The sequence below is a fragment of the Ictidomys tridecemlineatus genome, chromosome 8 (genome assembly GCF_052094955.1).
Source record: "Ictidomys tridecemlineatus isolate mIctTri1 chromosome 8, mIctTri1.hap1, whole genome shotgun sequence".
In the NCBI taxonomy this organism is placed as follows: Eukaryota; Metazoa; Chordata; class Mammalia; order Rodentia; family Sciuridae; genus Ictidomys; species Ictidomys tridecemlineatus.
This window is the reverse complement of record NC_135484.1, coordinates 25,846,544-25,856,039: the sequence shown is the minus strand read 5'-3', so window position 1 is coordinate 25,856,039 and position 9,496 is coordinate 25,846,544. Positions and strand designations below refer to the sequence as shown.

The following is a 9,496-nucleotide window of genomic DNA, read 5'->3' as shown; positions in this document are numbered from 1 at the left end:
GAAGATGATTACAAATTCAAGAGCAGCCTCAGTAATTGAGGAGGCCTTTAGCAACTTGATGAGACCTAGGTTAAATACCTGGTAAACTCCAATTCCACACACACAAAAAAAATTAACTTAAGGTGAAAGAGGTCAAATAATGATAATATTATGGTAAAAATATTGATTGGATGAACATGAAGAAGACTTCTGGAAAGATATTGGTCGTCTGTATCTTGATTAAGTAGTAATTCTAAAGGTGTATATACACATTAAGCATGCACTGAGCTCTGTGTTTAGATGTTTGAACTTTTCTGCATGTAACTCATACTTTGAGGGAAAAAAAAGGAAACAAAAAGCCTTTAAAAGTCTTTCATGACAGCCAGGCCCAGTGGTGCATGGCTAGAATCCCAGCTACTAGGAAGGCTTAGGAAGGACAATTGTAAATTTCAGGCCATCCTGGACAACTGAGTAAGACCCTGTCTCAAAGCACAAATAAAATGGGCTGGGGACATATCTTAGTGGTAGAGCACCCGTGTTCATTTCCCAGTACCACAAACAAAAACCCCCAATAGTACTTACCTGTATTCCCACTTACAAAATATGAGGCTGCTGTTCACATTTTTGACAGAACTATTTTCTAGCAAAAGTGCAGAACAGGAGGCTTTAGAGCAAGGTATCGATATAACAGAAACAGCATACAGGGAAAGGGAGTACTTCTGATCTTTTATTGTTTTATGGTCTAACATTTTGAATTTACAAAGTTATTCAAAATCTTGACTGATTTACACATGGATGAATTTATAATTTCATTTTGAGTTCTTATTTGATCAAAATATTTGAGTAGACTTAAATTATTCTGCATGCTATTCCACCAAAGAGCTCAACAGGGCCTGGAAAACCTCTTTTCAGAAATACTTTTTTGGGGAACTCTGTATGCCTAACTTCATATATGAAAAGGTCTTTGTGGGTTTTTTTTTTTTTTTTTTTTGGTGGTGGTGGTGGCAGGGCAGGTAACCAGGGATTGAACTCAGAGGCACTCAACCACTGAGCCACATCATATCCTCAGCCCTATTTTGTATTTTTATTTACAGACAGGATCTCACTGAGTTGCTTAGCACCTTCGTTTTGCTGAGACTGGCTTTGAACTCATGATTCTCCTGTTTCAGCCTCCTGAGCCACTGGGATTATAGGCATGTGCCACCATACCCAGCAGACAGGTTTAATGTAGCTATAAAACCCCTGTTATTCTAAAGAATTTAACATTCTGAAAAGAATGGAATTCAGTCAATATGTTCATTTCATTTTGCCTAAATGCCTGATGATTAGCAACTGATTTTCCTAAACTCAAGCATGACAGAGGAAGCTACGAGCCTAAAGCTCCTCTCTCAGATTATCAAGGAAACCCTCTAGACTGCTTATCAAGTTTGATCCTTTAAAGATAGCAATGGTAAGAGGCTACTTCTTGAAATTCAGTTCAGATCTTCTTTCTTCCTTCTCAATTACAGTCTCAGGTGGACAATGTTGATAATTTAAATAATGTTTAATTGGCTCACTGATTACCATTTCCTATTTCATTTGATTTTGATTCATTTTAACACAATACTAGATTCTAGATTCTTGGAATTAATAAGATTATTGTTTAAACAATATTAGCAAAACAATAAATAAAACTAATTCATAGCAACAAAAATGTGTTATTAAAACATCAAGTAATTTGTCTTCTTCAATAAAAATTATCACCTTTTTAAGTACCATGATTTTTTATTATTTATACTGAGGATTGAACCCAGTGTCTCATACATGAGAGGCAAGCCCTTTACCACTGAGCTACAGCCCCAATCCTTTATTTTATTTTATTTTTTTATTTTGAGGCAGGGTCTTGCTAAGTTGCTGACGCTGGTTTTGAAGTTGTGATTCTCCTGCCTCTGCCTCCTAAGTTGTTAGGATTACAGGCAAGTGCCACTGTGCCCAGCTTGATAATGCTTTAATAAAAGGAATAACTTAATTTCTAAGTAATCAAACTAAGAAAATAGGAGAAATTACTAAAAACAAAAAATGAAGGAATAATTTAATTTTTTTATTTAAAAAATCTTTTTGGTACTAGAGATTGAACCCAGTTGAGCTACATCCCCAGTCCTTTTTATTTTGAGACAGGATCTAGCTAAGTTACTTAGGGCCTTGCTAAGTTTCTGAGGCTGGCCTGGAACTTGTGATTTTCCTGCCTCAGCCTCCAGAGTCACTGGGCTAACAGCCATATGCCATAATACCCAGCGGAAGACATAATTTTAAAGCATTAAACTTATGTCTATAGCTCATAAGTGTATAAAGAAAAATAACATCATGATAAATTAACTGATGAATAATAAGGAGTAATTGTTTCACTACAAAATACTTTATTTAAATATTTTATCACCATACTTTAAAACTTCTTTTTAAGATAATAAAATAGCATCAATTATTTCCTTCTGCTGATAGATTTAGCTATTAGGAGATTCATTAGGATCATAAAAAAATACAAATTGTGAAACTGATTTTGATACTATAGTACTTCTAATTCTAGAAACAGACTAGCTCTGAGTTCTCCTTCATCATGTCCTAACTTATGATGTGATCTCTCTTTATTTATTATATTGTTATGTTTGTAGGAAAGGTTGTTTTACTTGGCAGAAAATGAACCCCATCTTACAACTTGGGGCCTAATCTTTGTCAGGCTAGATTGGAAGAACTATAAGGGCACTCCCACACCCCAGGGAGAGGTTAAGAAATAACTGGCAGGGATGCAGAAACTCTGTGAAGCACATATGGAAATTCTTATATGAGGTATACTCTACATAGCATCACCTCAAGAACATGTCCCACTGCAAATTGAAAAATTTAACAAATATAGAAATCTACTAAATTGACATCAGGCCTCCAAGAACATTTTTTTTTTGTTCAGACGCTGCTAAATGAGTCAACCTTGCTGCACTGAAAAACAAAACTAAAAATGTCGTATTATAAAAACACATATTCCTTTTTCTGTAGTATCCTCACCCAGTGATCAATTGAAACAGTAACATTTATTACAATGCTTATATAATAAAATTAACATCAATATTTAGGTAGAGCAAAGTATGGTTAAGGCTCTATACAGAGTGGGGCGCACAGGTGCTATGATGCACACTTATAATTCCAGCAGCTCAGAAGGCTGAGGCAGGAAGATTGTGAATTCAAAGCCAGCCTCAGCAATTCAGCGAGGCCCTCAGCAACTCAGTGAGACCCTATATCTACTTAGGGCCTTGCTAAGTTGCTGAGGCTGGCCTGGAACTAAATAAAATAAATATATGTATATATGTCTAAATAAAAGGTTCTATACAGAAGGCTATAAATATTGAAGTATGCAGATAAACATTAAAAATTTGGCAGCAATTTACAAATATAAAATGGTATTGACTGAAAGGAAAAGATCTGAAAATCACAAACATACCTGATTATTTCTAAAAGCTGTTATTGGAACTACATGAATGGTATTATAGCTTAAAGGAATTATAAGGCAATCTTCTTTTTCAGAGTTGGTAAACTAAATCCCAGTAATTGTTCTTGTTATTTAAGAGAAATGGCAAGATCCTGCTTACTCTCTTTCAGTCTGGTATAGATTTCTCTCCTGCTTGGTCTAAAGCTCACATTAGTAGAGTCACAACTTCAGATTACCTAATACATATGGGGCATTGGCCCTGAAGGATAGGATTGCACCCAGTGATCCCGAAAACCCTTGCTCTCCAAGGCACAAACACAATCACATTTGGATCAGGAATCCTTTCTGCTGAATGCTCACTACTATTTTGTTGGGGAGGGGGCAGCAATTAAGACTGAATATCTGGAAAATATGATAAAGTCTTTTTTTTTTTTTTTTTTTTTTTAGGAGCTCACTGTCTGGTAGAAGATACCAATAGAGAAACAAGGACAATGCAACATGATATTTTTTTTCTACTCCAATTGAGAAAGGTTAAAAAGAATAATAATATCCAGTATTAGTTAAACTGTAAGCATCAGAATGCTGAAACACTATTGCTAATGCTCAAACTGGTAAAAAGTTTTCTGGAGGGCAATATGATACTATGGTCTCTTGTATCAAAAGCCTTAAAAAAGGAAATCTTTTGTATCAAAAGCCTTAAAAAAAAAAAAAACAAAAAAAAACTGGGCATGGTGACCTACACCTCTAATCCCAGTGACTCAGAAGGCTGAGACAGAGCATTCTGCCCAATTGCAATCTCAGCAATTTGGAAAGACCCTGTCTCAAAATAAAAAAATAAAGAGTACTAAGGGTGTGGCTCAGTGGTAAAGCATCCCCCAGGTATAATCCCTACTACCATAATTAAATAAATAAATCCTTTAAAAAAAATTTAGAGGCAGTGGTCTGTGCTTGTAATCCCAGCAACTCAGGAGGCTGAGGCAGGAGGATCACAGATTTGACCCCAGCCTGAACAATTTAGTAAGACTCTGCCTCAAAATGAAATTAAAAAGGTTGGGGGTGGAGCTCAATGGTAGAGTGATTGTCTAGTGTCTGCAAGACTCTAGGTTTAATCCCCATCATGGGTGGGGCAAGGAAAAAAATGAATGTAGTTTGCTTCAACAGCTCTATAGCTGACTATTATCCTAAACACTCACAGTTGCAAACATGTTTGCACAAATATATACATACTATGCCATTTGTCATAATAGTTAAAGCACTACGATGAACACCTAAATGTCCAATATGCGATGATTAAATTAATTTTACTACATCCATAAAACAGAATACTAACACCACCATTAAGAAGAATTTAGATTTAATATGTATATTTGGACACATTTTTGAGTGAAAAAGTACCTTATAAAACATTACATATAGTCAGGTGCACCTATAGACTCAGGGACTCAAGAGACTCTATATCCTCAGCAAAGGCTGAGGATATAGCTCAGTTGGTAGAGTGCTTGCCTGGCATGCACAAATCTCCAGCACCACAAAAAAAAAAAAATGAAAGAAAGAAAGAAAGAGAAAAAAGGAGAGAGAGAGAGAGAGAGAGAGAGAGAGAGAGAGAGAGAGACCCCCACACTGAGGCAAGAGCTCAAATTTCAACAGAAGCCTGGGCAACATTGCAAGAAAAATCTATCTACATCAGTCTAACCTTAGGGAAAACAGACAAAATTTCTTCCTTTAAAAAAAAATCTTATTTTTTAGTTGTGTTGGACACAATACCTTTTGCTTATTTATTTTTATGTGGTGCTGAGGATTGAACTCAGGGCCCCGCTCTTGCTAGGCGAGCACTCTACCACTAAGCCACAACCCCAGCCCACAAATTTCAATAACAGGTTATCCTACATTTTTTCTGACCGGTATTTCTCAAAACTATCAAGCTGATTCAAGCAAGGAAACTCTGAGACACTGTCACAATCAAGCAAAGCCCAAATATGATGACTAAGAGTAATGGGATGTCCTAGACAGGATTCTGAAACAGAAAAAGGACATTTAGTAAAAACTTAAAAAGGAAATCTGGATAAATCATGGACTTTAGTTAATATATCAATATTGGCCCATTAATTGTAACAAATGTGTTATATTAACCATATGTTGATAATGTTGGGGGTGGTCTGGGCATGTAGTTCAGTGGTACACTGCTTGCTCAGTATGCATGAAGCCTGGGTTTGATCTCCAGTGTGCATGCACGTGTTTTTTAATGTGCATGCAGAAATGTTTTTTAAAATAGAGCATATTGGGGCTGGGGATGTGGCTCAAGTGGTATCGTGCTCGCCTGGCATGCGTGCGGCCCGAGTTCGATCCTCAGCACCACATACAAACAATGGTGTTATGTCTGCCGATAACTAAAAAATAAATATTAAAATTCTCTCTCTCTCCCTCTCTCTTTAAAAAAATAAATAAATAAAATAGAGCATATTTACTAAAAGCCATATAAAATATTTTTAAAAGACATATTAACAATATGTTTGCACAGGAAAAAGTATGAAAGGATACATAGGAAGGCATTCATTTTTTAAAGTCAGATTTATTGAGGTAAAATTTATATATGGTAAAATGTACTATGAAGAGTTCTATTAGTTTTGATAAGTATATATGGTTGTGTGGTAGAGTACATCCTTAGGAGGCACGAGGCCCTGGCTTTAATCCCCAATACCAATATGTATAAGTATTACCACACACATACATATATACATACATAAACACATACACACACACACACACACACACACACACACACACACACACACACACACACGGCTGTGAACTACCTTCACAGTCAAGGGTATTTCACCAGCCCTTATGCCCTTTGTAGTACAGCTCCTAGCAAACTCTGTTTGTTTCCCTCTAGCTTTTGCCTTTTCCAGAATGTCATATAAGTAGAATTATAACAGGATCTATTGTATTGATTAAAATTGTTTTTTTTCCCACAGAATATGGGATTATGGGCGATAATTTCCTGATTCTTATTATCTTGATTATAATTCCTAATTTTCTACAATAAGCATTACTTTTGCTATTTATAAAAATAAAAGTCAAAACAAATTGTAAGGAGTATTATAATAAATAAGGAAATAAAACTAATAGAGTATATATGAGGAAAATTTTGTCTTAAGATATTTAAATTGTAGAATTAGTTGACTAAGGAGTTAATTTTTTTTTAAAGAAAGAGTGAGAGAGAGTGAGAATTTTAATATTTATTTTTTAGTATTTGGCGGACACAACATCTTTGTCTGTATGTGGTGCTGAGGATCGAACCCGGGCCGCACGCATGCCAGGCGAGCACGCTATCGCTTGAGCCACATCCCCAGCCCCTAAGGAGTTAATTTTGACAGACAACTGAGTTGGGCTCTGGGATAGGCCACAGCTAGGAACAATCACAAGTTGTGTGACTTTGGGAGGGTTATTTCAGTATCTTCTACCCTCAATTTCCTCATTTAAAAAAAAAATGGTTGTTCCAAGATTCAGATGAAACATGCACATAAGTCATTGGCATTCATTAAATTTAAGCTGTTGAAATTTTTGTATTTATTTGACTATTCTCATTCTCATGATGATATCAGCAGTATCACTGTGGAGCTCCAGAGAGATGTTTAGATATGGGAAGGGCATTCTAGGTCAAGGAACAGAATGTGCAAAAGCACAGAGTCATAGAAGTACCTCCAAGAACAGGAAATGGCAAGTAGGGGCAAGAGAAAAAGGTGGGAATATTACAAAGCCTGGGCCTAAAGATCATGGCAATTCATTCTGAACTTCATCCTTAAGCCTATGAACAGAAACTGTTGTTGTTCACATTCATTCATATTCATTCTCTCTCTCTCTCTCTCTCACACACACACACACACACACACAAATAATTCTTACACACACACACACACACAAATTGCCTGTCTTTTAGACTTAAATTTTATGGCAGGTTGGTCTATTCCTCATGCTAGCAAAGATTGTGTGTGTGTGTGTGTGTGTGTGTGTGTGTGTTGTGGAGCTTGAACCCAGCTGCTCACACATGGTAGGCAAGTATCTAACACTGAGTTACATTCCCAGCCATTTTTAAAAAGAATGTATTTGGAGGCGGGTGTGGTGGTACATGCCTATAATTCCGGTTATTCCAGAGACCAAGGCAGGAACCAATTGCAAGTTCCAGGCAATTTAGAAAAGGCCCTAAGCAATTTAGCCAGATCTTATCTCAAAATAAAAAAATAAAAAGGGCTGATAATGTGGCTCAATGGTTAAGCATTCCTGGGTCCAATTCCCTGGTATCAAAAGAAAAAAAATCCTTATTTTAAGATAGGATCTCACCAAGTTGCTAAGGCTGGCCTCAAACTCATGATCCTCTGGCCTCAGCCTCCCAAGTAACTGGAATTACAGGCATGCACCACTGTGCCTAGTTCTAGGGAAGTATTTTAATCATATTTCTATAACTGTACTTATTACAGGGCACTGTAATCACCTATTTACAAACCAGCCTCTCTTGATAAACTATAATAAGCTCTTGTAGACTATGTCCCCTTTGTCAAAGCAAGGCTTTGCAGAAGTCCCCATTATGACTTCCACTTTATAGGAAAGAAATGAGGCACTGAAAGATCAAGTTATATATCCAAAATGACACTGCTAGAACTAGGATTTGAACCCAAGCAATTCATCTCTGAAATTAAGGCTCCTGGCTAATATTGAGACATTGGAGTATACAGGAAGTAGAAAGTAAATGAAGATCTAGGTCCTAGCTGGGTGCCATGGCACATACCTGTCGTGAGGAATGACTGCCTCCCCCACACATGCTCTGCATTCATTGCTCTTACATATAGTACTAGGTGCAGTCCTAACGACAATGTTATCAAGTGGGTAAAATCATTGCTACTTTCAGTTCAGGAAAAAGAGGCTCAGAGATTATCACTCACCAGTGGTTAGAGAGTTAATTAGGTAGCAGGGTAAGAACTCTGCTCCCCTAACAAGTCCAGACCTCTCTCCCTTCTGCCCTGACTGCTTCACAGATATTCCCTCTGGAAGAGGAAAAGATGGAAGGAATGTCCAAAAATATCTAATTGGGTTCGAATCATGTTTGAGGACATATGTTTATTTTGTTCTTGCTCTCTATAAAACTCTCCTTTAGCAGGAGGCTATCATGTTGGGTAGTATATCATGACCTCTGAGAATTCACTTCTCTCATGACTGTGGAACATGCACAATCTGGGTTATCACAAATCTAAGATTCTTAGAGGCAATGTCCCTCCCACCTCCCCCTTCCTTTTCATGTAGATAATTATGCAAAGTCATATTTTCTTTTTAAATCTCAGCTTTACGCTAGAAATCTCTTTCTCACACATCCATACATGTACTCTTTAATCCTTGTCCATCTTTTGTAATTATTACCCAACCACAGGTAAATCTTCCTCCCACTCTCCAACATTCTTTCTTCCTTTTATAAACTCTAGTAGAACAGCTCCATTCTTCGGGTTAAGCACAAAAGTAATATTCATAATACACCTAAACAGGAAAGACTAGCTATTCATTTGAATTTTTCTGGACTCAGAGAAGAATGCGATGTGTACTATATTCCAGAAACTGATCAAATGTCCCCCTCAAAACCTTGTCAGGCAGTTTACTTATTTCTTCTAAACTAATGAGGCTATGATGTACAGTGGACAATGTGACCGTGGGGGCTGGGGATATAGCTCAGTTGGTAGAGTGCTTGCCTCGCATGCACAAGGTCCTGGGTTCAATCCCCAGTACCGCATGTACAAAAAAAGTCCCAGTTCCACTTAGTAGCTACATAACTTTGGTTAAATTCATACTTACTTACTTAAAGTGACCTTGTACATACAAGGCAATAACATTGCCACTGAGCTACATGTCCCAGCCCTTTTATTTTATTTTGAGACAGGATCTGGCCAATTTGCCCAAACTAGCCTCATACTTGTGATTCTCCGTTTCAGCCTCCCCAGTAGTTGCAATTACAGATGTGTGCCATTGCACCCATAGTTTTTTTAATTACAAATTTTGCTTATAAATATAATTTTG

The 9,496-nt window shown here is 37.0% G+C and overlaps 1 non-coding gene across 1 annotated transcript; it reads left to right on the top strand.

The window, feature by feature from the left end:
* Window positions 1–9,139: 9,139 nt before the first annotated feature.
* Trnaa-cgc (transfer RNA alanine (anticodon CGC)) lies at window positions 9,140–9,213 on the top strand. The gene has a single exon. It is a non-coding gene; the product is annotated as a tRNA-Ala (tRNA).
* Window positions 9,214–9,496: the final 283 nt, after the last annotated feature.